The following is a 24,039-nucleotide window of genomic DNA, read 5'->3' as shown; positions in this document are numbered from 1 at the left end:
ATTAGCCCTTTGTCAGATGAGTAGGTTGCAAAAATTTTCTCCCATTCGGTAGGTTGCCTGTCCACTCTGATGGTAGTTTCTTTTGCTGTGCAGAAGCTCTTTAGTTTAATTAGATCCCATTTGTCAATTTTGACTTTTGTTGCCATTGCTTTTGGTGTTTTAGACATGAAGTCCTTGCCCACGCCTATGTCCCGAATGGTATTGCCTAGGCTTTCTTCTAGGGTTTTTATAGTTTTAGGTCTAACATGTAAGTCTTTAATCCATCTTGAATTAATTTTTGTATAAGGTGTAAGGAAGGGATCCAGTTTCAGCTTTCTATATATGGCTAGCCAGTTTTCAAAGCACCATTTATTAAATAGGGAATCCTTTACCCCATTGCTTGGTTTTGTCAGGTTTGTCAAAGATCAGATAGTTGTAGATATGCAGCATCATTTCTGAGGGCTCTGTTCTATTCCATTGATCTATGTCTCTGTTGTGGTACCAGTACCATGCTATTTTGGTTACTGTAGCCTTGTAGTATAGTTTGAAGTCCGGTAGCGTGATGCCTGCAGCTTTGTTCTTTTGGCTTAGGATTGACTTGGTGATGTGGGCTCTTTTTTGGTTCCATATGAACTCAAAGAAGGCCATTACATAATGGTAAAGGGATCAATTGAACAAGAAGAGCTAACTATCCTAAATATATATGCACCCAACACAGGAGCACTCAGATTCATAAAGCAAGTCCTGAGTGACCTACAAAGGGACTTAAACTCCCACACAATAATAATGGGAGATTTTAACACCCCACTGTCAACATTAGACAGATCAATGAGACAGAAAGTTAACAAGGATACCCAGGAATTGAACTCAGCTCTGCACAAAGTGGACCTAATAGACATCTACAGAACTCTCCACCCTAAATCAACAGAATATACATTTTTTTCAGCACCACACCACACCTATTCCAGAATTGACCACATAGTTGGAAGTAAAGCTCTCCTCAGCAAATGTAAAAGAACAGAAATTATAACAAACTGTCTCTCAGACCAGGGTGCAATCAAACTAGAACTCAGGATTAAGAAACTCACTCAAAACCACTCAAATACATGGAAACTGAACAACCTGCTCCTGAATGACTACTGGGTACATAATGAAATGAAGGCAGAAATAAAGATGTTGTTTGAAACCAACGAGAACAAAGACACAACATACTAGAATCTCTGGGACACATTCAAAGCAGCATGTAGAGGGAAATTTATAGCACTAAATGCTCACAACAGAAAGCAGGAAAGATCCAAAATTGAGACCCTAACATCACAACTAAAAGAACTAGAAAAGCAAGAGCAAACACATTCAAAAGCTAGCAGAAGGCTAGAAATAACTAAAATCAGAGCAGAACTGAAGGAAATAGAGACACAAAAAACCCTTCAAAAAATTAATGAATCCAGGAGCTGGTTTTTTGGAAAGATCAACAAAATTGATAGACCGCTAGCAAGACTAATAAAGAAGAAAAGAGAGAAGAATCAAATAGATGCAATAAAAAGTGAAAAAGGGGTTATCACCACTGATCCCACAGAAATACAATCTACCATCAGAGAATACTACAAACACCCCTATGTAAATAAACTAGAAAATCTAGAAGAAATGGATAAATTCCTCGACACATACACCCTCCCAAGACTAAATCAGGAAGAAGTTGAATCTCTGAATAGACCAATAACAGGCTCTGAAATTGTGGCAATAATCAATAGCTTATCAACCAAAAAGAGTCCAGGACCTGATGGATTCACAGCTGAATTCTACCAGAGGTACAAGGAGGAACTGGTATCGTTCCTTCTGAAACTATTCCAGTCAATAGAAAAAGAGGGAATCCTCCCTAACACATTTTATGAGGCCAGCATCATCCTGATACCAAAGCCTGGCAGAGATATAACCAAAAAAGAGAATTTCAGACCAATATCCTTGATGAACATTGATGCAAAAATCCTCAATAAAATACTGGCAAACTGAATCCAGCAGCACATCAAAAAGCTTATACACCATGATCAAGTGGGCTTCATCCCTGGGATGCAAGGCTGGTTCAACATATGCAAATCAATAAATGTAATCCAGCATATAAACAGAACCAAAGACAAAAACCACGTGATTATCTCAATAGATGCAGAGAAGGCCTTTGACAAAATTCAACAACCCTTCATGCTAAAAACTCTCAATAAATTAGGTATTGATGGGACATAACTCAAAATAATAAGAGCTATCTATGACAAACCCACAGCCAATATCATACTGAATGGGCAAAGACTGGAAGCATTCCCTTTGAAAACTGGCACAAGACAGGGATGCCCTCTCTCACCACTCCTATTCAACATAGTGCTGGAAGTTCTGGCCAGGGCAATCAGGTAGGAGAAGGAAATAAAGGGTATTCAATTAGGAAAAGAGGAAGTCAAATTGTCCCTGTTTGCAGATGACATGAATTTTATATCTAGAAAACCCCATTGTCTCAACGCAAAATTTCCTTAAGCTGATTAGCAACTTCAGCAAAGTCTCAGGATACAAAATCAATGTACAAAAATCACAAGGCATTCTTGTACACCAATCACAGACAAACAGAGAGCCAAATCATGAGTGAACTCCCATTCACAATTGCTTCAAAGAGAATAAAATACCTAGGAATCCAACTTACAAGGGATGTGAAGGACCTCTTCAAGGAGAACTACAAACCTGCTCAGTGAAATAAAAGAGGATACAAACAAATGGAAGAACATTCCATGCTCATGGGTTGGAAGAATCAATATTGTGAAAATGGCCATACTGCCCAAGGTAATTTATAGATTCAATGCCATCCCCATCAAGCTACCAATGACTTTCTTCACAGAATTGGAAAACACTACTTTAAAGTTCATATTCTCTTGTTTTATAAATGCAGTCACTCTGAGCCTTGCTGATGATGGAATTACACATTTTACAATGCTTTCTTTGTGGTCTGAATTATTTATGTTTTTGTATGGACTGTTTTTTACATTTATGTAAATCAATTATCTTAAGGCTATTGATTGTCTGCAAATATCTGAGATCTTTGATCTTTTACTTCCCTTCAAGAGTTGTACACTCTAAGGACACACACATGTAGCCCATTTACAAAGACAGTGATAGTGACAACCTCAGAGGCTGTTTCTAAGAGCAGAGGCATCTGCTTGAACTGCAGAGAGGAACTGGTATGACAATAACTCATTTTTGAATGGACATCCTGAGCATGATGCCAGAGCAGAATTCACTTTAGGTTTTATAGGTTAGAAGCTGTCTGTGTGGACGGGAACTCCCAGCTGCTACAATGTAGAGGGCTGCCAATGCCAGACCCACATTAGGTTACATGACCATTCCTAGTTCAGGGTTTAAGAAACAGTCCTCCAGTTTATTATGGGACAACTCGAAGTTTCTAGAGCTATTTGCATAGCAGTAATGGTGGTAGTGGGTGATAATAGGGATGGTTTAGGTGGCTCCACAAATAATAAATAAATCCTCATGTTTTCAGATTCACTTTTCATGTATGTCTTCTGAGCTCTCTGGAGCTATCACACTAGGGCACCCATTTCTGAGTTATGACACTGCATGCTCAAATTCTCATGTCAGTGTTTTGCACTGTTTTCCATTGTCCTTAAATTAGCTAAAGCCTACCATCCACTGATTAAACTCTGTCTCCTGTCGAGTTCTCTTTGTTAGTTGGGATTTGTTGTTGTTGTTGTTGTTCATGAACATGGAATATCTCTCCATTTATTTAGTTGTACTTTGATTTCTTTTAACAGAGTTTTGTAGCTTTTCTATAAAGATCTTGTACAAATTTTGTTAGATTTATATCTAAGTATTTCATTTTGGAGGTGCTAATGTAACTAGTAATGTGTTTTAAACTTCAGATTCTATTTGTTCATTGCTGATAGGAAAGTAATTGACTTTTGAATATTAACCTTATATTGTCAAACCTTGCTATAATTGCTGATTAGTTCTAGTTTTGTTTCTTTGTTTTAATTTTTTTGCCAATTCTTTTGGATTTTCTACACAGGCAATTTTATTATCTGCAAAGAAAAATAAGTTTATGTCTTTCTTCTCAATGTATACACCTTTTATTTTTATTTTCTTGTCTTATTGCATTAGCTAGGATTTCCAATATGATGTTGAAAAGCAATAGTGAGGTGGGACATCCTTGCCTTAAGATAAAGAATATCTACAAACAACTGCAGCTAACAGTATTTAATGGGGGAAAAGTTTGAATTTCTCATCATTAAATATTATGTTAGCTGTAGGTTTTTGTAGGTATTGTTTATCAAGCAGAGGATGTAATCCTCTATTCCTAGTTTACTGAAAGGGTGTGTTCTACATTTATGCTACAACCCCTAAATACCAGAATTATTTCTCTGTTCCTATCACCTTAATAAGCACAAATTTATTCCTTTCATTTTTATTTCTTAATGTAGGATCCTCACAAAATTTATTCCTTTACTTTCACTCTTTCTTAAAAGTACTATGCAATTCTTCAAAATATTTTTCCTCACTCACAAGTGCCTCCACACTTCTGTTACACTTGTTAAGGCTAGTGATAACTCTTATATGCTTTCCCCTGTGGTGAAACTGTTGAACTCTTAGCCAATATATTATAATGATTTTGAGTATTAACTCTGGATTTAGCTTGGGTTTGAATACTGACATTACCACTTATTACTGCATTATGTTGGGTTACTTTACCTCTTTAGACCTGTTTCTCACTTTTAAAATTAGAATAATGATGGTACCTATTGTATGAGTTATAAATATTTCATGAGATAATCCATATTAAACAACAGTGAGTGCCTAGTATGAAATACATTCACTATAAATGTTAGCTATTATTCTACTAACATGTTTCATGGCCCATCTATAATGGCTCTCATCTGCTTTCCCTAAACACAAGGGATCCAGCTCTCATTTGGGCCCTTCCAACTTCTTTTCCTTCTCTGTGTTTATGTTACAGTCATGATCATACTGTATTTTGTACAATGTTCATATGCTTGCTTCAACTAGTAATACTTTCTAGTAATTGCACTAAACCTCAGTATATTCATGTGTATAAAAGAGAACAGTAACTAGCTCAAACATTGTATTAAATTCCATATAGTGTATGTCTATAAAACCATGTGATTATTAATGGGCTGCTGCTGCCCTAGGGCAGTCCACTAGTCTAACACCCACAGAACATCTGACATAGTTTCAGCTCATAATATTTATTGAGTAGAATTGATTTTAATAGTCTTCTAATCAAGAAATAATTAAAAGGGCTCTACAAGATTTTTAATAAGAGAAGCAGTTAGAATACTTTTAGCAACACTGAAGTTTTTGATTAGGGAGTATTCCATATAAGGAGACTGAAAAATAAGTAAGTTTTAATGTGCTGTCCTTACCCACATCTGGTACAGCCTCATACAGAGCTTACAAATTTAATCTGCTTTAAATGAAGAACACTTCATTCTTTTTTCTGTCTCCTCTTTCTTCTTACTCTTCTTCCTGCTTTTCCCTTTTCTATTTTTTAAGAACTAAGAGTTAATATAATTATTTACTAGTAATCTGTGTGGATTTACAAGCTTGCAACTGAATCCTAATGCCATTGTCCTTTAGATTTAAAAACATCAGTGTTCCTTTACCAAAAGCATACCTTAGAATATTAACTTTTAAATATACTTGTAAAATCTTCTATAAGTATAATGAAAAATAAACTTTCTTTTTGAGCAGTAATATATAATTGAATCGTCAAAGCTCTATGTCTGTTTTCATTCACTAAATGACATGTTTTTTCACAACTTTGGTTCCAACATGAGCACTATCTAATGAATTGGTGATCATTTTTTATGACACAGCTTCTGAGTATAATTTAATGAGAAAGTATCAAAAAATATTTTTCCCCCTGTTTTTTTCTCTTAACAATTTGGACAAATCACTTAATTGTTCCAGCATTTGATTCCTCACTGGAATATTCAAATGTTGAAATACTTGGACTGCACAATCTCTTGCAAATCTGTGTAATTTATTCCAGGTTATCTTGTGTATTCTCATTAATGGCTGGCCTAGAAAACAAAGAAATCACATAGCATACCACTCTTTCATAGCTACTTAAACTTGTATTCTTTGCTGAAGTTGTTCTTTCATGGTCCAAAGGGCATTAGTATTAAAATGAAGGTCTTTATCTAACAATTGTGCTGAGAAACATTAGTTAAAATAATTAACATGTTTCCCCCTTTGCAGTTTAATGTGAAATACTTCCTTGACTCAGCCAAGCCTGTATTAGGGGAAATAGTAATAAGAAACCTGTTAGAATTTTCTGAACTCTAGTTCGAGGTAAATGTGACTTTAGAGCTATGAGTTTTTCAAGCTTTTTTCCCACTTATTTAAAAATTTTATTATATGTTGTATATTTCCCTATTTAATAAACTAAATTGAAATGATAAAATTTTACACTCCCTTTGTTGCTGTTATAGTAATTTACTTCTTCCTACATTGCAGTCCTTAAGTTGTATTTTTAAAATTTAAAATTTATTGAACAATTGTAGATTCACATGCAGTTGTATGAAATAATACAGAGCGATTACCTATACAATGTGCCCACCTTCCCCAATGGTAAAATTTTACAAAACTATATAAACAATTCTGAGGTCAATATATTATGCTTGTTCCAAAGGCAAGAGGGCTCTCCTCTTTCCAGATTCTCTCTTGCCAACTAGCTGGCCTAACATCTATACCTCATCTTAATTAAATTCATAAAGTTACTCCCTTTTACCTTATATTATAACCTCCACTGTTCTTGTGGGCACCCTTAGTCTTGAGCTTCTCCGTATTCTGTTGCAAATGCAGTGAGTTTCACTGGGAAAAGATGAGGAGATATCTGTTTTATGGCTTGCTTCTCCTTCCAGACAAAACATTGAATCAGAGATCTGTAGCTGGGAGTGGGGACAATGGCAAGCTTCTCTCATAGTAACACCGTCACTATAGGAAATGAACACTCAGTCAAGGATGTTGCAGAAGCCTTAGGTCCCCTCAGTTTGCATCTCCTGACATGAAACCAGAATGTCACAAGCCAGGGCGAGGCCATTCAGGGATCCAGTATCCTCAGTGTACCCCAATCAAGGTAACACCTCTGTTCCCCATGTGAGAACTGAGTAGAAGAACACAGCCTCTACCTTTGACTTCACTCACCTGGGAGTACTCAACAGGCAGCTAGAGGCAGAGCAGAATGCGGAAACACTGAAATCCTGCTCTTACCTGCGAGTTAATCTTCTGTCCAGGACCAGGGGAAAGAGGGAGCCCTGTGTTCTTGGCTGCAGCAGTCTCAAGTGGTCTCTGCCTTGCTGAGCCAAAAGAAGGAAGGAAAGAGCAATCTTGGTTCAAGTGTCACAGATTTCTAGCTTTCTTAACCAGCTTTCATAGATTTTCTTGCATATATGTTTTTTTTCATTTGCTCTTTTGCCTTGGACAGATACATTAAATGGTTATTTTAAATTATTCTTCTCCACTTTCACTGAGGAGCACGTCAGTGGAGCTCTTGATGCTGCCAGGCTGTATCTGCCCCTTAATATGTTTTATAAAAATATTTTATTGATCAAATATAAATTCAGCCTTCGAATATTGGGAGAAAAGAAATGTATGGTACAGATATTGGGGCAGAAAGTCAGGAAAAGTCAATGCTATGTGATTGAAAAATAAAATAATGTGTTAAGTTTTTTTTTTAACCCTACCTTAACTTCTAACGGATTTTTGCACATTTAGTCATTTTAAATGTTTCTAGAAAGCATAATAACACATCTGGAAGTTTTCCAAAGTTATAAACAGGAGAACGGAATAGCAAGATGGCATAGAGTCCTTCTACAATTAAAATGTATTTAAGTCTACTTAACTGCATTCTCCACAAGCTACTCTTTCTGAAATAATAAGTCAAAGCTACAGAGGCTCAGGAGCTTCTTAGCCATACTGGAATTATTTTTTATAAAGGATCCAATCTTTATTATTATTGTTCATAGCCAGAGAAGTGACTATGGGGTACACACTTTTTATGGCTCCATGAAATAAAGGTGTGAGACCCAAGAGGTCCCAGGAAGGATTGGAAAGAAAGAGTAATGAAAGGACACTACAGGTCATCATTTTAGAATGGAGCCAGGAACGCTGCTGGGATGAAGTAGCCTGGAGCTCCTTCCTCTCAGAGATCTGCATTTTTGCCTCTGTCTGCATTTTTAACTCTGCAGTTCATGTGCTCATTGCTAAAATATAGATATACATTTGATTTGTATACATTTATCTAGTATTCTGCCATTAAGTATAACATTAGCTGCAGGGTTTTTGGTTTTCTTTTTTTTAAGATTCCTCTTATAAAGTTAGGATGATCGCCTGTATTCCTATTTTATGGGAGTTTTTTTAAACATGAATGGTGTCAAATTTGATAAAATATTTTCTCATCATCAATTAATTTGATTATGATGTTTCTTCTTAGTTGTTGGTATCTTGGATTTCATTGATTAATTTTAAATTATAGAACCAGCCTTGTATAATTAGAATAAACCCTTTTGTTCATTGGCATATAATTATTTTTTATATATTGATAAATCAAACTTGTCAATATTTTGTTGATGTTTTGTATTTCAGTTTGTGAGGAACATTTGCTTGCTTTTTCCACACTGTTTTGCCTGATTTGGTATCTGGGTAACACAAACTTCAAGAAACAAATCGGGAAATGTTTTCCTCTCCTCTGTTTTCTGCAAGAGATTGTGTAGAGTTTGTGTCAATTCTTCTTTAATGTTTGGTTGAAATCTCCAGTTAAAATATCTGGAAATGGCAGTTTCTTTTTAGAAGCTGTTAATTTATGAATTAAATTTCTTTAATAGGTTTAGAGCTAGTCAAATTACCTATTTCATATTGGGTGAGTTGTGGTAGTTTGTATTTTTCTGGAAATCGATGTATTCCATTTAAGTTATTAAATTTATCTGTGTAGAGTTCTGTGTTGTATTTCCTTATCATACAGATTTCCTATTTTACAGATTTTTTTTTTCAAAAAGAGCTTTTTGTTTCATTTGCTTTTTAAATAGATCTATCTATTTCAATTTAATTAATTGTTGCTCTTATTTTTATTATCTCTTTTCTTTTCCTCTTTGAGTTTGTTTTGCTTTTCCTTTTGTATGTTCTTGAAGTGAGAGCTTAAATTATTGTTTTGAGACTTTTCTACTTTTCTTATGTAAACATTTTGTGCTATAAATTTTTTTCTTTTTTCTTTTTTTTTTTTTTTAGACACAGTCTTGCTCTGTGGCCCAGGCTGGCGTGCAATGGTGCGATCTTGGCTTACTGCAACCTCCGCCTCCCAGGCTCAAGCAATTCTCCCACCTCAGACTACTGAGTAGCTGGGATTACAGGCACCCGCCTTCATGCCTGGTTAAGTTTTGTATCTTTTTAGGATGAGTTTTCACCATGTTGACCAGGCTGGTCTTGAACTCCTGACCTCTGATGATCTACCCACCTAAGCCTCCCAAAGTGCTAGGATTACAGGAATAAGCCACCACCCCCAGCCAGTGATATAAATTTTTATCTCTTCCAATCTTTTGCTATTTTCTGCAGAATTTGATGTACTGTATTTTCTTTTTTTCTTAAATTATATATTAAGCTCTGGAATACATGTGCAGAACATGCAGGTTTGTTACATAGGTATACATGTGCCATGGTGGTTTGGTGGTTTGCTGCACCCATCAACCTGTCATCTACATTGGGTATTTCTCCTAATGCTATCCCTCCCCTTCCGCCTCAACCCCTGACAGGCCCCAGTGGGTGATGTTCCCTTCCCTGTGTCCATGTGTTCTCATTGTTCAACTCCCACTTATGAGTGAGAACATGCAGTGTTTGGTGTTCTGTTCCTGTGTTAGTTTGCTGAGAATGATGGTTTCCAGCTTCATCCATGTCCCTGCAAAGGACATGAACTCTTCCTTTTTTATGCCTGCATGGTATTCCATGGTGTATATGTGCCACATTTTTTTATCCCGTCTATTATTGATGGACATTTGGGCTGGATCCAAGTCTTTGCTATTGTGAATAGTGCTTCAATAAACATACATGTGCATGTGTCTTTATAGTAGAATGATTTATAATCCTTTGGGTATATACCCAGTAATGGGATTGCTGGGTCAAATGGTATTTCTGGTTCTAGATCCTTGAGGAATCGCCACACTGTTTTCCACAATGGTTGAACTAACTTACATTCCCAACAACAGTGTAAAAGTGTTCCTATTTCTCCACTTCGTCTCCAGCATATGTTATTTCCTGACTTTTTAATGAGCGCCATTCTAACTGGTGTGACAATGGTATCTCATTGTGATTTTGATTTGCATTTCTCAGATAACCAGTGATGATGAGCTTTTTTTCATAAGTTTGTTGGCCACATAATATCTTCTTTTGAGACGTGTCTGTTCATATCCTTCACCCACTTTTTGATGGGGTTGTTTTTTTCTTGTAAATTTGTTTAAATTCCTTGTAGATTCTGGATATTAGCCCTATGCCAGATGGATAGATTGCAAAAATTTTCTCCATTCTGTAGGTTGCCTGTTCACTCTGATGATAGTTTCTTTATTTTTTTATTATTATTATACTTTAAGTTTTAGGGTACATGTGCACAACGTGCAGGTTTGTTACATATGTACACATGTGCCAGGAGATTATATCCCACACCTGGCTTGGAGGGTCCTATGCACATGGAGCCTCACCCATTGCTAGCACAACAGTCTGAGATCAAACTGCAAGGTGGCAGCGAGGCTGGGGGAGGGGCACCCGCCATTGCTCAGACTTGAGTAGGTAAACAAAGTGTCCAGGAAGCTTCAATTGGGTGGAGCCCACTACAGCTCAAGGAGGCCTGCCTGCCTCTGTAGGCTCCACCTCTGGGGGCAGGGCACAGACAAGCAAAAAACAGCAATAACCTCGGCAGACTTAAATGTCTCTGTCTGTCAGCTTTGAAGAGAGTAGTGGTTCTCCCAGCACACAGCTGGAGATCTGAGAACGGGCAGACTGCCTCCTCAAGTGGGTCCCTGACCGCGGAGTAGCCTAACTGGGAGGAACCCCTCAGCAGGGGTGGACTGACACCTCACATGGCTGGGTACTCCTCGGAGACAAAATTTCCAGATGAACAATCAGGCAGCAGCATTTGTGGTTCACCAATATCTGCTGTTCTGCAGCCACCACTGCTGATACCCAGGCAAACAGCGTCTGGAGTGGACCTCCAGTAAACTCCAACAGACCGGCAGCTGAGGGTCCTGACTGTTAGAAGGAAAACTAAAAAACAGAAAGGACATCCACACCAAAATCCCATCTGTATGTCACCATCATCAAAACCAAAGGTAGATAAAACCACAAAGATGGGGGAAAAAACAGAGTAGAAAAACCAGAAACTCTAGAAATCAGAGTGCCTCTCCTCCTCCAAAGGGATACAGCTCCTCACCAACAATGGAACAAAGCTGGACAGAGAATGACTTTGATGGGTTGAGAGAGGAAGGCTTCAGAAGATCAAACTACTCCGAGCTAAAGGAGGAAGTTTGAACCAATGGCAAAGAAGTTAAAAACTTTGAAAAAAAATTAGATGAATGGCTAACTAGAATAAGCAATGCAGAGAAGTCCTTAAAGGACCTGATGGAGCTGAAAACCACAGCAGGAGAACTAAGTGACAAATGCACAAGCCTCAGTAACTGATGCGATCAACTGGAAGAAAGAGTATCAGCGATGGAAGATGAAATGAATTAAATGAAGTGTGAAGAGAAGTTTAGAGAAAATAGAATAAAAAGAAATGAACAAAGCCTCGAAGAAATATGAGACTATGTGAAAAGACCAAATCTACATCTAATTGGTGTACCTGAAAGTGACGGGGAGAATGGAACCAAGTTGGAAAACACTCTGCAGGATATTATCCAGGAGAACTTCCCCAATCTAGCAATGCAGGTCAGCATTCAAATTCAGGAAATACAGAGAACACCACAAAGATATTCCTTGAGAAGAGCAACTCCAAGACACATAATTGTCAGAATCACCAAAGTTGAAATGAAGGAAAAAATGTTAAGGGCAGCCAGAGAGAAAGGTCAGGTTGCCCACAAAGGGAAGCCCATCAGACTACCAGCTGATCTCTCGGCAGAAACTCTACAAGCCAGAAGAGAGTGGGGGCTGATATTCAACATTCTTAAAGAAAAGAATTTTCAACCCAGAATTTCATATCCAGCCAAACTAAGCTTCATAAGTGAAGGAGAAATAAAATCCTTTACAGATAAGCAAATGCTGAGAGATTTTGTCACCACCAGGCCTGCCCTACAAGAGCTCCTGAAAGAAGCACTAAACATGCGAGGGAACAACCAGTACCAGCCACTGCAAAAACATGCCAAATTGTAAAGATCTTCAAGGCTAGGAAGAAACTGCATCAACTAATGAGCAAAATAACCAGCTAACATCACAATGACAGGATCAAATTCACACATAACAATACTAACCTTAAATGTAAATGGGTAAAATGCTCCAATTAAAAGGCACAGATTGGCAAATTGGATAAAGAGTCAAGACCCATCAGTGTGCTGTATTCAGGAAACCCATCTCACGTGCAGAGACACACATAGGCTCAAAATAAAGGGATGAAGGAAGAGCTACCAAGCAAATGGAAAACAAAAAAATGCAGGGGTTGCAATCCTAGTCTTGGATAAAACAGACTTTAAACCAACAAAGATCAAAAGAGACAAAGAAGTCCATTACATAATGATAGTTTCTTTTGCTGTGTAGAGCTCTTTAATTAGATCCCATTTGTCAATTTTGGGTTTTGTTGCAATTGCTTTTGGTGTTTTAGTCATAAAGTCTTTGCCCATGCCTATGTCCTGCATGGTATATTGCCTAGGTTTTCTTCTAGGGTTTTTATGGTTTTAGGTTTTATGTTTAAGTCTTTAATCCATCTTGAGTTAATTTTTGTACAAGGTGTCAGGAAGGGGTCTGGTTTCAGTTTTCTCAATATGTCTAGCCAGTTTTCCCAACACCATTTATTAAATAGGGAATCCTTTCCCCATTGTTTGTTTTTGTCAGGTTTGTCAAAGATCAGATGGATGTAGATGTGTGGTGTTACTTTTGAGGCCTCTATTGTCTTCCATTAATCTATGTATCTGTTTTGGTACCAGTAGCATGCTGTTTTGTTTACTGTAGCCTTGTAGTATAGTTTGAAGTCAGGTAGCATGATGCCTCTAGCTTTGTTCTTTTTGCGTAGGATTTTCTTGGGTATACAGGCTCTTTTTTGGTTCTATATGAAATTTAAAGTAGTTTTCTTGTAACTGTGAAGAAAGTCAATGGCAGCTTGATGGAGATAGCGTTGAATCTTTAAATTATGTTGGGAAGTATGGCCATTTTCATGATATTGATTCTTCCTATCTATGAGCATGGAATGTTTTTCCATTTGTGTGTGTCTTCTCTTATTTCCTTGAACAGTGGTTTATAGTTCTCCTTGAAGAGGTCCTTCACATCCCTTGTAAATTGTATTCCTAGATATTTTATTTTCTTTGTAGCCATCATGAATGGGAGTTCACTCATGATTAGGCTCTCTGTTTGTCTATTATTGGTGCATAGGAATGCTTGTGATTTTTGCACATTGATTTTGTATCTTGAGACTTTGCTGAAGTTGCTTATCAGCTTAAGGAGATTTTGGGCTGAGGCGATGGGGTTTTCTAAATATACAATCATGTCATCTGCAAACAGAGAAAATTTTTCTCTCTTCCTATTTGAATACCCTTTATTTCTTTCTCTTGCCTGATTAACCTGGCCAGAACTTTCAATACTATGTTGAATAGGAGTGGCAAAAGAGGGCATCCTTGTCTTGTGCTGGTTTTCAAAGGGAATGCTTCGAGCTTTTGCCCATTCAGTATGATATTGGCTGTGGATTTCTCATAAATAGCCCTTATTATTTTGAGATATGTTCCATCAATACCTAGTTTATTGAGACGTTTTATCATGAAGGGGTGTTGAATTTTATCAAAGGCCTTTTCTGCATTTATTGAGAAAACCTGTGTTTTTTGTCATTGGTTCTGTTTATGGAATCAGTTATCTTTATTGATTTGCACATGTTGAACTAGCCTTGCATTCCAGATATGAAACCAACTTGATCATGATGGATAAGCTTTTTAATGTGCTGCTGGATTCAGTTTTCCAGTATTTTATTGAGGATTTTTGTATGGATGTTCATCAGGAATATTGGCCTGAAATTTTCTTTTTTTGTTGTGTCTCTGCCATGCTTTGGTATCAGGATGATGCTGGCCTCATAAAATGAGTTAGGGAAGATTCCTTCCTTTTCTATTGTTTTGAATAGTTTCATAAAGAATGGTACCAGCTCTTCTTTGTACCTCTGGTAGAATTTGGCTGTGAATCCACATGGTCCTGGGCTTCTTTTGGTTGGTAGACTATTAATTACTGCCCTAATTTCAGAACTTGTTATTGGTCTACTCAGTGATTCAATTTCTTCCTGGTTTAGTCTTGGGAGGGTGTATGTATCCAGGAATTTATCCATTTCTTCTAAATTTTCTAGTTTATTTGTGTGGAGGTGTTTATAGTATTCTCTGGTGATAGTTTGTGTTTCTGTGGGATCAGTGGTGATATCCCCTTTATCATTTTTTATTGTGTCTATTTTCTTTCTTTTCTTCTTTATTTGTCTGGCTAGTGGTCTATGTATTTTGTTAATCTTTTCAAAAAACCAGCTTGTGGATTCATTGATTTTTTTGAAGGGTTTTTTGTGTCTCTATCTCCTTCAGTTCTGCTCTGATCTTAGTTTATTTATTGTCTTCTGCTAGCTTTTGAATGTGTTTGCTCTTGCTTCTCTAGTTCTTTTAATTGTGATGTTAGGGTGTTGATTTTAGATCTTTTCCACTTTCTCCTGTTGGCATTTAGTGCTATAAGTTTTCCTCTAAACACTGCTTTAGCTGTGTCTCAGAGATTCTGGTACGTTGTATCTTTGTTCTCATTGGTTTCAAATAACTTCTTGATTTCTGCCTTAATTTCATTATTTACCCAGTAAATCATTCAGGAGCAGGTTGTTCAGTTTCCATGTAGTTGTGCTGTTTTGAGTGAGTTTCTCAATCCTGAGTTCTAATTTGATTGTGCTGTGGTCTGACAGACTGTTTGTTATGATTTCCATTCCTTTGCATTTGCTGAGGAGTGTTTTACTTCCAATTATGTGGTTGATTTTAGAATAAGTGTGATGTGGTGCTGAGAATAATGTATATTCTGTTGATTTGGGGTGGAGAGTTTTGTATATGTCTATTAGGTCCGCTTGGTCCAGAGCTGAGTTCAAGTCCTTGATATCCTTGTTAATTTTCTATCTTGTTGATCTGTTTAATATTGACAGTGGGGTGCTAAAGTCTCCTGGTATTATTGTGTGGAAATCTAAGCCTCTTTGTAGGTCTTTAAGAACTTGCTTTATGAATCTGGGTGCTCCTGTATTGGGTGTATATATATTTAAGACAGTTAACTCATCTTGTGGCATTGATCCCTTTACCATTATGTAATGCATTTATTTGTCTCTTGATCTTTGTTGGTTTAGCGTCTATTATATCAGAGACTAAGATTGCCATGCCTGCTTTTTTTGGCTTTCCACTTGCTTGATAAATATTCCTTGACTCCTTTATTTTGAGCCTATGTGGTCTTTGCACATGAGATGGGTCCCCTGAATACAGCACACCAATGGGTCTTGACTCTTCATCCAATTTGCCAGTCTGTGTCTTTTAATTGGGGCATTTAGCCTATTTATATTTAAGGTTAATATTGCTATGTGTGAATTTTATCTTGTCATTATGATATTGGCTGGTTATTTTGCCCATTAGTTGATGCAGTTTCTTCATAGCTCTTTATAATCTGGTATGTTTTTGCAGTGGATGGTACCCATTTTTCCTTTTCTTGTTTAGTGCTTCCTTTGGGTGCTCTCATAAGGCAGGCCTGGTGGTGACAAAATCTCTCAGCATATGCAGCATAGGCTTGTCTGTAAGGGATCTTATTTCTCCTTCGCTTATGAAGCTTAGTTTGGCTGGATATGAAATTCTGGATTGAAATTTATTTTCTTTAATAATGTTGAATATTAACCCCCAATCTCTTCTTGCTTGTAGGGTTTCTTCAGAGAGATGTGTTCTTTGTCTGATGGGCTTCCTTTTGTGGGTAACCCAACCTTTCTCTCTGGCTGCACTTTACATTTTTTCCTGCCTTTCATCCTTTGTGAATCTGACAATTATGTGTCTTGTGGTTGCTCTTCTCGAGGAGTATCTTTGTGGTGTTCCCTGTATTTCCTGAATTTGAATGTTGGCCTGTCTTGCTAGGTTGGGGAGATTCTCCTGGATAATATCCTGAAGAGTGTTTTCCAATTTGGTTCTATATACTGTATTTTCATTTTCTTCACTTTAACTCATTTTTTGTTTTGCTTCAGACCTTGCTTAGATTATTTAGAAGTGTATTGGTTAGTTTCCAGCTTGTTGGGGACTTTCCTGTTATGTTTCTTTTATTAACTTCTAGTCATTTTTATTCACTATGATAAGAGAGTGTACTCTGTTTTGTTAAGTTGTTTTAAATTTGCTGAGGATTATTCTATATAGTTTCTCTAAATTACTGAGAGATTTTTGAAATAATTTGGCTTTTGTTTATTTCTCCTTTGAGTTTATCAATTTTTGTTTCATATATTTTGCAGCTCTGTTATTTGGTTCACACATATTTAGGATTGCAATGTTTTTTTTGTGGATTGCCCCTCTCTCTGTCTTTGATAATTTTTCTGGCTTTGCAGTCTATGTGATTTGACATAACCACTCCTGCTTTCTTTGGACTACAGTTTACAGGTGTACATTTTCATAATTTTACTTTTAACAACTATATTTCTATATTTGAAGTAAATTTTGTGTAGACAGTTTATGTTTGTTCATATGTTTTAAGATGCTGTGCCTCTTTGTCATTTAGTTGGTGTATTAAGACCATTTACTTTTATTGTAATTATGGCTACTTGGTAGCTTAAGACTACTCTTTATTTCTCATTTTCTCTTTATTCTATTTTTTGTTTTGGTTTTATTTTTTCTACCTTACTATGGGTTACTTGAACATTTATTACAATTCAATTTCAATTCATCCATAGTTTTTTGGGGTGTATATCTTTTTATAGCTTTTTAGTGGTTACTATAGAAATTATATTACATTTATATAACTTATTGAAGTCTACTGTTGTCATCATTTTCACAGTTTGAATTAAGTATAGAAATGACACCAACTATCCCTTTACATGCCCCCATTTAAAATATAATTGTTTTAAATATTTCTTCTAAGAACACTTAGAAACATTTCACAGCGTTACAGATTTTTTCAACTTTCTACCATAACTTTTGGAACTCAGTAAGAGAAAGGGGGAATGCATTGTATTTATCCATATGATTACAATTTTCAATTTTCTTTCTTCCTTCCTGATATTCCAATATTCCATCTTTATTATTACCTTTTGTTTAAAGAACTTCTTCAGCAATTTTTAAGGGTATGTCCCCTGGTGACACGTTCTGTCATCTGAGAACGCCTTCATTTCCCCTTCACTCCTGAAAAAAGATATTAATATATTGCTCAAAGAATTTTGGGTAGGTAGTTCATTTCTTTCAGCACTTAAAAATGCACCACTTCCTTTTGGTCTCTATCATTTATAATAAGAAATCTGTTGTCATTAGAATCGCTTTCTTTTTTCAGTAAGATGTTTCTGTAGCTATTTTCAAGATATTTTCTGTTAATTAATGTGTCTTGGTCAGGCACAGTGGCTCATTCCTGTAATCCCAGCACTTTGGGAGGCCTAGGTGAGTGGATCACCTGTGCTCAGGAGTTTCAGACTAGCCTGGCCAATAGGGTGAAACCCCATCTCTACTCAAAATACAAAAATTAGCCAGGTGTAGTGGCATGTGCCTTGTAATCCCAATTACTTGGGAGGCTGAGGCAGGATAATTGCTTGAATCCAGGAGGCAGAGGTTGCAGTGAGCTGAGATGGCACCACTGCACTCCAGCCTGGGCAACAGAGTGAGACTCTGTCTCAAAAATAAAAATAAAATAAAACAAAATAAAATTAAATAAAATTAAATAAAATTTAAAAAGTGTCTTGATGTGAATACTTCATTTGAGATTTGTTTAAAAATCTTGTTTGGGATTTGTTCAGCTTCTTGAATCTATTCATGTCTTTTGACAAATTTGGGAAGTTTTAGCTGTTATTTATTAGAGTACTTTTCCAGTCCTGCTCTCTTTCTCTTCATCTTTTGAACTTCAATGATGTCAAATATTAGAATTTTTGTTGTTTTCTACAGGTCTCTGAGAGTTCCTTTTTTTTTTTTTTTCAGGCTATTTTCTCACTCTTGCTTATATTGGATAATTTCTGTTCTATCTCCAAATGCACTGGTTCTCTTCTCCTTTGCTTTCATTTGCTGTTTTTAAGGATTAGAGTCATTGTAAATTTTAGTTCTAAAGTTTCAATTTAGCCCTTCAAAATATCTTCAATCTTTTCTGAAACTTTCTCCTTTTTTTTTTGCTAAGCCTTTCTATTTTTTTAAATTTTCAAGTGTGTTTGCAATTGCTCATCAAATAATTTTTATCATGATATTTTTAAATCCTTGTCAGATAATCCTAACATCTCTGTTATCTCAGTGCTGGTGTTACCAGAAAGGGGTCTGGATCCAGACTCCAAGAGAGGGTTCTTGGACCTCATACAAAAAGAATTTGGGATGAGTCCATAGAGTAAAGTGAAAGCAAGTTTATTAAGAAAGTAAAGGAATAAAGAATGACTGGCTACTCCACAGGCAGAACAGCAGCATGGGATGTTTGACTGAATATACTTATAGTTATTTCTTGATTATATGGTTAACAAGGGGTGGATTATTCATGAGTTTTCCAGGAAAGTGGTGGGTGCCTCCTGGAACTGAGGGTTCCTTCCCTTTTTAGACTATACAGGGTAACTTCCTGACATTGCCGTGGCAGTCATTAACTGCCATGGCGCTGGTGGCCATGTCTTTTAGCATGCTAATGCCTTATAATTAGCGTATAGTGAGCAGTGAGGATGACCAGAGGTCACTTTCATCACCATCTTGGTTTTGGCTTCTTTACCACATCCTTTTTTATCAGCAAGGTCTTTGTGGCCTGTATCTTGACCTGTAACTTGTGCTGACCTCCTATCTTATCCTATGACTAAGAATGCCTAACATCCTGGGAATGCAGCCCAGTAGGTCTCAGCCTCATTTTACTCAGCCCTTATTCAAGATGGAGTTGCTCTTGTTCAAATGCCTCTGACACTGGCATGTATTAATTTTCTTTTTCCATTCAGGTTGAAATTTTCCTGGTTCTTGATATGATGAGGGATTTTCAACTGAAACTTGGAAATTTGGGTACTGTGCATCTTATGTAAATCTTGTCTTTTACCTAGCTTTCTCTGAGAGATTTCTCTGGTAAGGGAGGAGGCTGCTGTCCCATTACTGTAAGGTGGGTGTAGATGTCCAAGCTTTCCGCTTGGCCTTCATTGACATTCAATATAGGGGTCTCCTTATTTCTGCTTGGTGGAGGGAGTTTTGGCAGCCCATGAAGCTTCTACTGATACTACCCTGTCTGGGAGAAGCAGGAGTATCTATTACTCCTCTCCATGTGTCTTCCACAGACACCACAGGGAGTGTGTGTTATCCCTGGGCAGTGATTAAAATCTTCACTCTCACATAGATCTCTTCTGATAGCACTCAACCAGATGGGAGAGGAACACCCTTGCTGTTCGATGTGGATAGGTTCATACTTTTTTTATGGTATCCGGATGAAGTAGAGTGGTTACTGTCTAAAACTCTTCTGTCTGGCTCTTGTTGTTTGGCATGAGGAGAAGGCTTTCCTTGGGTTTAGAAAAAAATCTGATTTTCTGGCTTCTTCAACTCTGATTCTGAAATATATGAGGCAAAAAACCCCTAAAAACTCACCATCATGTCTTTCCCTTTATTGGGACTTAATGAAAAGGTGGCTTGCTTCCTTAATGGCCAGGGCATGAAAAAGAAATGTATGGTTTAATGAAGATTATAGGAACCACTGATATGCTTACTACTCAATCTTCAGGTTTATTTTCCAGATGATAGACTCAGCTAATTCCTCAATTTGGCCACAGTGGTCTTTTCCAGCAGATCTGTGATCAAAGCACTACATATTTTTTTATAGAATCTGTAATGTACCCTATGAATAGTCCTGTTTGCATGGGATGAGCAATGCACAAGGGTCGGGGGGTGGTGCCAACTACTCTAAAGACCCTCGAAACCCTTGTCTTGTTCCTATATCTAATAATCTTTCCAAACTTTCCTATTCTCATATTACACACCCAGAAGCATTTCCAGCATCTCTTTCCCCTTCAATCATTCATTTTTATATTCAACAAAGCTGAATAGAATATTTACTACATGGGAGGCATACAACAACCAGAAAAACACCAGTAAACAAGACACAGGAAGTTCACATTCTGAGTCTAGTGTAACTGTTTCAGAGAGCTTTTAGAACGCAGTGCTGCCTTTTCTTTCCTGCAGGAGGTATTGAGAACAAGCAGGTGAAGTTTTTTTTTTTTTTTTTTTTTAGATGGAGTCTTGCTCTGTCGCCCAGGCTGGAGTGCAGTGGTGTGATCTCGGCTTCACTGTAACCTCCACCTCTCGGGTTCAAGTGATTCTCCTGCTTCAGCACCCCGAGCAACTGAGATTACAGGTGTGTTTCACCGTGCCCGGCTAATTTTTGTGTTTTTAGTAAAGACGGGGTTTCATCATGTTGGCTAGGTTGGTCTTGAACTCCTAACTTCAAGTGATACACCCGCCTAGGCTTCCCAAAGTGCTGGGATTACAGGCATGAGCCACCACGCCCAGCCTGAAGAAATTTTTTTTCTTAACACTCATTTGATGAAATATTGCACTGATACCATTACATGTACTTGGCCTCATTTGTGCCTTGAGTCTCCATTCCTCCCCCTTCTCACCTTAGAAATCAAAGCACACATTAAAACTAATAGGAGTACAAAAAAAAATCCCTAGGCTTGACGTCATCCCATCCAATTTCACAGTAGGCAGTAAAAGAAATGGTAAAATTGGAAAACTCTGATTCAGTAAATTTCTGCAATTTCTTTCAGCATTTTAGACAGACTGGAGATCAAGTGGCCAAAGGTATATGCAAAGATACATTCTGGTAATGTAGCAGAGCTGCTGGCCTCTGGAAACATGAACATTCTGGGAAAATCAGCATAAAAGAGAATTAAATTTTATTTTAACTTGCTATTTTTATTTACATAAATGTAGATTCACATGCAGCTATAAGAAATAATAAGAAGATTTATCAAATTTCCCTAATGGTAACATGTCACAAAACTATGGCATAATGTCACAAACAGAATATTGACATTGATACAATTGAACAACTTTATTAAAATTTCTCACTTATATTTGTTTGTATGTGTGTGTAGAAGCAACACAATTTTATCACATATATAATTTCTGTGTTCGCCACCCTAATCAAGATGCTAAACTATTGTTCGGTGTCAAGGTAATGCCAAGTAATACTGAATAATATTCAGTTATACCAAGGTATTAACATCAAATCACCAGAGCTAACCATACCCTATAATTTTATCATTTCAAAATATTATATAAGTGGAATTGTAGCGTATACACGTTTTGGGATTAGATTTTTTCACTCTGGATAATTTCCTGGAGATTTGTCCATGTGGTTTAGTGTATCAGAATTCAGTCCTTTTAATATTGTTCAATAGTATTCAACAGTATGAGTGTACAATAGTGTCTGTTGGTACTCAGGTAATGCCAGATTTGTGATTAGATTTCACATTCATATATTATTGGCTGGCCTAAAACACACTGTATGTCATTTGATTCTTGCAGCAATGTTTCAAGGTGGGTGCTGTCATTTGATGGTTGCAGACACTGAGGATCAGTGGGCTGAAATGTCTGGTGGGGATCGCACAGCTGAGTTGGGTCTAGGCTGTGGCTCACACTCTTAGGTTTAGAATCCATGCGGCCTCCTTTAGTACACTACAGAACAGAGTTGGAAATCCAAGGGCGACATTCAGGGTACCGTGCTTCCTCAACTAGGTAGAGCCTCACATCTCATGATAGCAGGGGTGTGTGTATGTGTATGTGTCTGTGTGTGAGAGAGAGAGAGAGAGAAAACAGAGAGAGAGAGAAAATGAGAGACAGAGAGAGAGACAGATATAGAGAAAGAAACAGAGACAAAGGAACAGAGACAAAGAAAAGCAGATAGAGACTCTGATTTTCAATGTCCTCAGCATATAATATTTGCTATGCAGTTTTTAATTTTAGTTTTCAATGAAAATCTCATATCTAGTATTTTCTACAAATACAGAGACCAGCAATTTGATACACACTCAGGCAGATATCTCTAGGTAATTTGTTTCTCCAAATGATGCCTAATTTCATGACACTCATTTCTCAACTATATTGCTATGCCACATTTAATTGACTGTCCTGCCATTCAATATGAAATTTAAAGTAAAATTAATGTGCGTGACATATTTACGTTCCAGTATGGCAGCATAGGCCCACAGGGAATTTGTAGGCACTGAGAAATTGACATGTGACCTGGAGACCTTATAAATCAAAAATAGCATTAATCACTTATCAAGCTTTGACATAACGAAGACAAACACCTTCCTATCATTAGGTAGGAAGAAGGAAGGGGCTGTCTAGGTCACTAAAGGATGTGAGTTGCATCCTTATTATCTGCAGGAGACCTCTGTGTTACCATTAGAATCACATCATTGTTATCAGTAGGACACCATCTTTGTTATCTGTGGGATCCCATCCTTACTATCTGTGGGATCCTATCCTCACTATCTGTGAGATCACAACCTTGTAATCTATCTGTAGGATCATGCTACTGTTATCTGAAGATCATATCCGTGTTGTCTGTGGGATTACGTCTTTGTATCTGTAGCATCAGATCTTTACCTTTCAGATCACATTGTTGTTGTGTTTAGGGTCACATCTTCATTATCTGTAGGATTACATCATCTTTGTTATCTGTAGGATCACATTCTCAGAGATGTTATTTTATCCTATCACCAGAGCCATTGGAACAAGTGCATATTAAATTACCTCTAGTGACAATGAATCAGGGATTTATAAGTAATTTTTTTCTTTCAGTTTGTGAACTTGGAGGGAAGGAGAAAGGCAGAATGGTAATTGAGAAAGAAAAGTGGGCTTGAGAGGAAGCTTGCCTTTTGGAGGAGAACAGTGGTCGTTTCAGACCTGAACACCAGGCTGGGAGACATGACCTGATTCTCCTGCACCTCTGGGCAGTTTTTGATATAGTTGATGGCTCTTCTCTTTTGAATTGTAATGCTACTTTTTACTTTGCTTTCTAATATATTCTCTGTAAAGAGTTTAATTACCCTAACAGAAATGATGGAGTTAGCGAAGTGTGAATTCCTCTTCCATTTCTTGGAAAAAGGTTCCACCTCGGGTGAAGTCTCCACCCCTTTCCAGCCTCCTGCCCCTTTCCTCACTTGGATTCTGGGCCCTGCTCCACAAGGCTGAAGCCAGGTGACTGGCTTGTTAAAAGAATAAGCCACACACTGAAAGTATATACATAGACAATTATGGTTAAATGTGTTCAACTTTTCAAATAACTTATTGCTACTTTAAATAATTGATTAATAATGATTGATCAAAACATGTTAGGGAGATAGCTTGTTTAGGTCATAATGTGAATAAACAAAATACCAAATGCTATCCTGAGTGTTGAAATCCCAGAAGATTAATATCCCTAAATATTAAAATCCTTAGTCTAAATACATGAAGTCTAAAATCTCAAAAATCATAACAATAGGATAGTTGCATCATGTTAGGTGTAACTATTACCATGTTATTGTCTTTATGCAAAAGAAAATGGATTTCAGTGGAATCTCCAAACCATAATGACAAATTTGGAATAAAATGTGATCAAGTCTTCCCAAATTGAATTTCAAGGTGTTATCAATAAATTTTTTTT

This window comes from Hylobates moloch, unplaced genomic scaffold, assembly GCF_009828535.3.
Source record: "Hylobates moloch isolate HMO894 unplaced genomic scaffold, HMol_V3 SCAFFOLD_9, whole genome shotgun sequence".
Taxonomy (NCBI): Eukaryota; Metazoa; Chordata; class Mammalia; order Primates; family Hylobatidae; genus Hylobates; species Hylobates moloch.
Note: the sequence above shows the minus strand (reverse complement) of the source record.